The sequence below is a fragment of the Microcaecilia unicolor genome, chromosome 6, assembly GCF_901765095.1.
Source record: "Microcaecilia unicolor chromosome 6, aMicUni1.1, whole genome shotgun sequence".
Taxonomy (NCBI): domain Eukaryota; kingdom Metazoa; phylum Chordata; class Amphibia; order Gymnophiona; family Siphonopidae; genus Microcaecilia; species Microcaecilia unicolor.
Window position 1 is genome coordinate 305,849,732 of NC_044036.1, and position 8,491 is coordinate 305,858,222.

Here is an 8,491-nt window from a genome sequence, read left to right on the forward strand (position 1 = left end):
CCCCGTCGGTAATCGGCCCCTAAAGCATGCGCAGAGCAGCCAAGCATTTTGCTGGCTGCTCTGCGCATGCCACAAACGTCAAAACAACAACAACAACAAAAACCACAAACACGTGGCTCCCCGCTTCCCCCTGCATTAAATAGAAAACTAAAAACTTAAATCAAAAAAGGATCAGGAGGGGGCAAAGGCGCTCGTCAGGAGCGTCCTGTATGGACAGCCTTGCCCCCCCCCCCCCCCCCCCCCCCCCCCCCCCCCCCCCCCCGCACAAAAACTCCAAATTTTAGCAGCCCCGGCCCCCTCCCTTCCTGTTCCTTTCTCTCTACTCTCCCACAGCTCCGCCTCCCACCATCCTCGGCCCCCGTGCCCCGACCCCGCTGCCCCCCCTGAGGTCATCGCCACCGCTTCCCCCTTCCACCCCCTCCGCATTACTGGGCCCGAGTTGCGCCTCTCACCTCTGCATGAAGGCGCTGCACGGGCAAGAAGACCATCTGATTGCTGCAGTCTTCAGGACGTCTCTCTCCAGACGGGGGGCGGGCCCAGGTCAGGAACGGAGAGAGACGTCCTGAAGACTGCAGCGATCAGATGGTCTTCTTGCCCATGCAGCGCCTTCATAAACTACTACTACTACTTAACATTTCTAGAGCGCTACTAGGGTTACGCAGCGCTGTACAATTTAACAAAGAGAGACAGTCCCTGCTCAAAGAGCTTACAATCTAATAGACAAGTGAACGGTCGGTCCGATAGGGGCAGTCAAATTGGGGCAGTCTGGATTCACTGAACGGTAAGGGTTAGGTGCCGAACGCAGCATTGAAGAGGTGGGCTTTAAGACTACCTCTATTATATGCAAATCTCTCAAGCATAGTCATTGTGGGTATCCTAAAAACCCGACAAGCAAGGGGCACTCCATAAAGAGGTGAGAGGCGCTGCACGGGCCCAGTAATGCGGAGGGGGGGCACGGTGGAGGGGGGGAGCAGCAGCGATGACCTCAGGGGGGCGGCAGGGGCGGGGCACGGGGGCAGAGGATGGTGGGAGGCAGAGCTATGGGAGAGTAGAGAGAAAGGAACAGGAAGGGAGGGGGCCGTGGCTGCTAAAATTTGGAGTTTTCGTGCGGGGGGGGGGAAAGTCGTCCATACAGGACGCTCCTGACGAGCGCCTTTGCCCCCTCCCGATCCTTTTTTGATTTATGTTTTGCTTTTCTTAATGCAGGGGGAAGCCTAGGAAGTACTGCATCCACCTTGTCGTTCTTTATTGGTAGCGTTTTTATTTAGTCTCACTTTTAAACATGCCAGTTTGGATTTGTATGCTGCAGGGGGAAGCGGGGAGTAGCAGCGTGTCTGACAGCTCAGGCCTTAACGACAGCTCTGACCTCACGTAAAATATATCGCGGTAAATGATTCGGTGCAATCGTCGGTATGGTTAGCGCATCCCGAATTGTCCACATTTCAATGGTAGTTATTCGTTTACATTCCGTTTTCGTTAGCTGCTAGCGTCGTTGGAAAATGGCCTTTAATGCATGCTACGGTTGAAAATTTCCTCGTTAAAGGGTCGTTAAAGTTTAGTGCATCTGGGCCCAAATCGATTGATGGGGCAAATGAGAGTTTTTTTTCACGCATCATTACTTTTTCACTGTGAGCCAACAGCATTATTTTTCCGGTTAAAGGTAACCAAGTGGGGCCACAGTAGTATAAGGTTTTTCCTCTCATTAAAAGTACAAGTACAGATACGCAGTAGGTGCGAGTGCGCATGTGAGATTCACTGAGTGTGTAGAAAGAAGGAATAGGACAGAAACATTTTGGATATTTAGCAATAAATTGGAAGGGGGCCTTTCCATTAAAAAACCAATTAATTTTGAGAAAAAGACATCATTGAAGTTATGGAGCAAAGAGCCCATATCCACGTGAACAGACATGGCAAGTCTGTGCAATACAGACTGTAAGTTACAGGTGCCACAGAAGTGCAGGGTCGCCTAAGGATCCACACGGCTTCACCTTCATTTGTCAGGCACTGTGCAATTGACAATGGTTTGACAGCACATTAAAAAAAAAACATTTCTCGAGAATAAAATTAAAGACCAAATGGAAGAGGGACTTTTACAATACTCCAACAAATCCAAAGACAGCTCCTTGTGACTCTGGGCAAGTCACTTAACCCTCCATTGCCCCAGGTACAAATAAGTACCTGTATATAATATGTAAGCCGCATTGAACCTGCTATGAGTGGGAAAGCGCGGGGTACAAATGTAACAAAAAAAATAAAAAAATAACTTACATGCAACACTGGTGCTGGAAGTTCTCTTTGCGAAGCATTGAAGAAATGATCAGTCAGCGAAAAGGAAGGCATGATATAACACACAGTGAGACACCCAATAAATAGCCTTCCCTAGGTCACAGATTATAAGATACAGTACCTCCATTAAGGTTTTATAAGGGACTGATTTATCCAGCTGGTGAATGTAGCCAATCAGAGGCCATGGACATGGTCCAGGAGGCAGGCTTTCCTTCTTCCGAGAAGGCAGGAACTGGAGAAACACCAGTAGAGTGAAAAGTCCTACCAGAAGAAGAGAAATCATTCTCTCTTTTCTTCCTTCCTTCAGTCCTGGTTGGAAGAGTCAGAGGAAAGCCTTCTGCCTACTTGGAAAAGATGCAGTGTCTCCCTCCTTGCACTGAAGAAGTACACATGGGACAGGCTTCCTTGCTAGTTACAAGACTGCAGTTTGAAAGTGTGGGAGTGGTCACAAAAATGTATGGGCAGGGGGTCTGACAAATGTTGGAGGGGCTGTGCTGCAGTGGGGGACATGCTTCATATTTGGTGGACATGTCCGAAAATTCAGCTTTATTGGGCAGAGTTGATTGATATGTTTGTCCAAGTGACTGGAGTACGGTATCCTCACAAGCCGGAGATCTGTTTGCTACATGTCCGCCCCTTAGGGGTACGACTTTTAGACCATTGGCTCACTTCAATATGGTTGGTGGCGGGAAAAATTATATTGGCCTCACAGTGGAAAAGCTTAGTGGCACCACCTGTGATAAAAGTAGTGTATAAGATGGACTATCTCTATCAAATGTCTAAAATGACAGCTATACGATCTGGACATGTAGCAAAGTTTAATATGCTCTGGGAACGATACCGATCATGGCAGGGCCGGTCTTAGTATGTGCGAGGCCCTATGCAAACCAATTTGGTGGGGCCCCATCCTAGCCCCGCCTACCCTAGCCCCGCCCCCACCCTAGCTCCACCCCATTGATAAGATTATTCCATTTTTAGAACATTTTTTTATTTACGAAATTTCAAATAAAGACAAATGAAGCTAAACTTGTACAAAAAAATCTGAGTGAAATAATAAGCACAATGCTATCATGAAACCTCCCCTCCCCAGAAATTATTCAGTTCAAGTCCACTACAATTAATAGCAGGCCCAAGCCGGGGGTGGATGCCACGCCGGTGGTGGCGGGAGCGGAGTGGCCGAGCCGCGGAAATGGGGATCATCTCAGGCGACTAAGGCGAGCAGCGGCGGAGGTCGGAGCGGAGGCACGAGCGAGGCAGAGTTGAGGCGCTGCACGGGGCCCCCTTAGGCGCGGGGCTCTATGCAGTTGCCTTGGTTGCCTCTGCTTAAGACCGGCCCTGGATCATGGAGACTAAAATCTAGCATAGACCTTGATGCCCCTAAGCTCATTGTTCCAAGGCTTTGAATGCTTCTGGACGTCTTACTACCTTCAATGTTTTATAATTGCTGATTGCAAGATAGGGGGGGAGGGGGGAATGAGGGGATATTTTGTGTGCTATTTTACATTGTTCAGTATTTAAGTTTATGAGATATGTTTAATACACTGTTGCTGTGTAATGACTTGATATTTATACCATACTTTCAATAAAAAAAGAAATTAAAAAAAGAAAGTGTGGGAGTGCCCTCTATTGAAACTGTAGGGCAAAGGTCCCAAGGGTTTAACGTGCTGCTGGCATATGGCTCCTTTTATATAGCCGTACTAGCGATTCTGGCGCGGCAAATGCGATGAAGCCTAAAGGAATTGAATGTGCTTTGTCACATTTGCCAAACTGGAATCGCTAGCATGGCTTCGTAAAAGGAGCCTATAGTGCTTTATGTGAAAACGAGTAAAAAAAAAAAAAGGCCCGTTTCTGGAGCAAATGAAACGAGCACTAGCAAGGTTTTCCTCCCCAATACCCCCCCCTCCCTCCCTCCCTACCTACCCACCCGTTCGTCGTTCTGTAGCCACTGACGCCATTGCTCCGGACCTCGTGAACGCACCTTCTTGAGCTCAGCTTCTTGGTTCTGAAGCCACTGACGCCATTGCTCCGCCCTCGTTGCATGACGCCATTGCTCCACCCTCGACGTTTCCTGGTTCTGAAGCCACTGACGCCATTGCTCCGCCCTCGTTGCGTGACGCCATTGCTCCGCTCTCGACGTCATCACGTTTGACGCGAGGGTGGGGCCCAGAGACTTGGTGCTTTCGGTGGCTTCACCACCACGAACCCTTCATGACGGAAGTGACGTCAGTGGCTTGGCTGCATTGGCGTCAGTGTCCTCAGAACGTTGAGGGTGAGTTTTATTATATAGGATGTTAGCATTACCAATACAGCATTGATGAGATTTTTAGGAGCGTTCCCAAAGGTGATGGTTCAAGTTCAGTAAAGAAATCTAAGCAGTATACAAAGTTCATTTAAAAGAATAAGGGACAGGAGGGAGTATAAAGTTAAGTAGACAATAAAAACCAGAACTGTATTCAGGGGACTAACACAGAAGGAACTAAGGAACAGGGTGGTCAAATACAGAGTTGCTCTTGTTCTTCAAGAGCCACCAGGCAATCAGTGATAGAGATGCAGATAAGTTAGTTTTGGCTTGCCAATGATGTGATGCCAGTGGTATAGCCACAGGGGGGCCTGGGCCCCCTCACCTTCGGCTCCGAGCCCCTCTGCTTTCGTGGCTGGCAGAGAATGCTAGCCCTTCCAGCAGAAGACGTTTCCTGCCTGAGTCACGCCTCCAGCAGCATTTAATTCAACAGGCACACTTCAGCCGCTAATGCCAGCTCTCTTGCACATACTCAGTTCAGGTCTAATTGAGCATGCTCGGCATCCCCACCAGTAATGGTAATATTTAATTCCGGTGAGCAGGCGGCTGTGGCTTCAGTGGGGGGGGGGGAGAGGGAGAGAATATCGGCAGATCACTTTTAGGAACTCCCAAAAATGGGCTTCTGGCTACACCCCTGTGTGATGCAATCAGGAAAGCCTGAGAAAAGAAGTATGGGCCTGATATTCATCCAGTAGCACTTTTACTGACCACTGCTGACCTTATCCCTGGAAATTCAATGCCAGGCCATGTCCAGGTTCTGGCATTGAATTTCCAGGTATACGGAGCCAGCAAAAATAGAACCGATTAAGTGCAATATTCAGCATTTAACTGTACAGCACTGCATTTTTATGTATTTATTTATATTCAGATTTATTTACCACCTTTTTGAAGAATTTCACCCAAGGCTGTGTACAGCAAGATCAACCTGGAGATAGGCAATAGGCAACATCAACAGATAAAATATTCAAATTACAATACATAATAATGGCATAGTATACTACTTACAATGTTAACACAATACACGATAAAACATCTTAATAGAGAGCAATCAATTTCTATTACACTATATAAATGATAAGTAGTAGTAGTAGTAGTCTTTAGTGGCTCTGCCTTGTACATGCCCCCAAATTTTATTTTCAAGTCGGAAAGTGTAATGATGTATGGAATGCTCTCCTGGTGGATGTGGTGAAGACAAATTCCATATCTGAATTCAAGAAAGCATTGGACAAGCACATGGGATCTCTTAGGGAGAGGAAGAGACATTAGATTGTATGTATGGGCAGATTGAATAAGCTAATAATGAGATAGATTTGCATGAGGTGGAGGCAGTACATGCAAATCTCTCATGAATATTTATTGTGGATATCCTGAAAACCTGACTGGCTGGGGTGCCTCCAGGACCAGGTTTGGGAACCACTGCTATACAATTTTTAGCTGCCACCATATTTCCGTGTTTTTATGTGAATAAATATTAGACCAAGTACCTTCCAAATGGACCCTTTTATTTATTTATTTGTTACATTTGTATCCCACATTTTCCCACCTATTTGCAGGCTCAATGTGGCCTACATAGTACTGGAGATGCGTTTGCAGACTCCGGTGTAAACAAATACAGAGTGATGTTGAGATAAGATAAAGTTCATGTGGTACAGCCACAGAAGGGAATCGTACAGCGGAAGAATTGTGTTATGTCCATTCCGTATTTTAGTTTTGTTGTGTTACGGAGATCAGGCACTTATGTTGGGTTGGCAGGGTTTGCCTTTTTAAACAGATACGTTTTTAGTGTTCTCCGGAAGTGTAGGTGGTCATACGTAGTTTTCTAGGCTTTTGGTAATGTGTTCCACAATTGTGTGCTTATGTAGGAAAAACTGGATGCATAAGTTGATATGTATTTGAGTCCTTTGCAGCTTGAGTAGTGCAGGTTTAGCTACGTTCGTGTTGATTCAGATGTGTTTCTAGTTGGTAGGTTGGCAATTGGGACTCCCAAATATGTGGCACTATGTAAGCATGGATTTAGCCATCAGTGTTTATCGGTCAAGAGGTATTCACAATTAGAAAATCAAAATTCAACCAATATTTGCAGAACAGCGAAAATCAATAGATAGAGATTGCATTTCCAACAAGGTAAGAATTAGTTATGACTAGATGATATATCACACATATCATATACAATATTATATATAGGTGCTCAGTTTCAAAGTACAAAGACTTGCAAAGTTACTTAGGGTGTCTTTTGCTAAGGTGTGCTCACATTTTTAGCGCGCGCTAAAGTTGTGGGCATGCTAAACATTAGAGACACCCATAGGAATGCATTGGCATCTCTAATGTTCACCAAAAATGTGAGCACTCTTAGTAAAAGACCCTCACAGTAACTTATATAACTTTTTAAGTCTATGTGCTCTGAAAATGAGCCTCATAGTCTGATATCAGGGATTCAAAGAATGGTAATGTGGTAATAAGAAGTTGGCTTTGGGTCTGCTTTAGATGCATCCAAATAGTCATCCCAATTTGTCTAGAGTTGTGGAGGCTTTCATGAGAAATCCCATACAGATAATAGATATTTCTTGCGGAAACAGGAAATGAGGGCGGGACCACAGGTGAGAGACAGACAGCGAGAGAAGGACCGAGCCTGCACGGCTCTTAGTGCTACTGCCGGACCACGTAACCCCGACTTGGTAAGTCCGACGTTACTTTAAAAATTCGGAGGCAGGGGGCCTGGAAGTGGAAGGGAGGAAGGGAGGGACGGACGGGGGAATCCTGGAACTGGGAGGGAGTTTAGCAAATGTGTTTTTTTAAGTTTTTTTTTTTTTTTATTTTGCCTCTGTGTAGCCGGAGGAAGATGTTGTGCACACGTTCCAATGTCTCTGGTGACGTCAGCTGGTGGTTACGAACGCAGCCAGAGACATTGGAACGTTGGGAGTGCAAATTATTATATTAGATATTTACATGTCCTAGATATTGCTACTAAACATATAGCAGAATAACTGCATATTTACACAAACAGATTTTGAGTCCATTTTCTAATTTATTGCCAAGTCAATCTGAGATAGGTCAGTCATAAAGAAACTGAAAATAGGAGTTGCTTTTGGCATTTCTTGCCTGGAGTGCAACATTAGAATCAACAAAGCCATATTCTGACACTATTATACTGAGAGCTAAATGAATTAAAGGGCAATTTTATAACTGTGCGCATGTAGTTAATGTGAAAGTGCATTAGCGCATAACTGCAAGGGACATATATATGGGCTGAGCATGGGAGGAGGAGAGGGAGGGGCATGGGCATGTCTCCTCCTTATATGTGTAACTTCTAGAATACTGTGTTACACATGTATCATGGATCATTTAGGCATGAACATTTACGCCAGGGGCGTAGCCAGACAACAGATTTTGGGTGGGCCTAGACAAGAAGTGGGTGGGCACCAAGTGTTCTCCCCTCACCACCACCACCAAAAAAATATCTCAGCTGGCGGGAAAACGTTTCTTTCCACCTTAGCATTCTGCAGCAGGCATGTGCTGAAAACTGAGAATGCGCAGGTGCAGGTATTGTGGCGAGTAGCATTTTTGTTACAATCAGGGGAAAGACTTCAGCTGGTGGAGCTTGAAATCCTCACCAGCTACTGCTAAAAGTGTGCTACTGTTGGGTGGACTTGAGCCCTAAGTGGGTGGGCCCTGGTCCACCCAGGCCCACCTGTGGCTACGCCACTGATTTACGCCTGCGATTAACCTAGCGTAACTGCTTGTACCTAACCTTAGGTGCATCAATGACAACTTACACTCGTGTTCTATAATGACATCTTGGTGCACAGATAACATTATAGAATTGGCATTCAGTGCTCAGCACTGACACATCTATATATAGATATACAACCAGCGTGGTTTATATTTGGTTGTTTCCCTAGTGGGCTC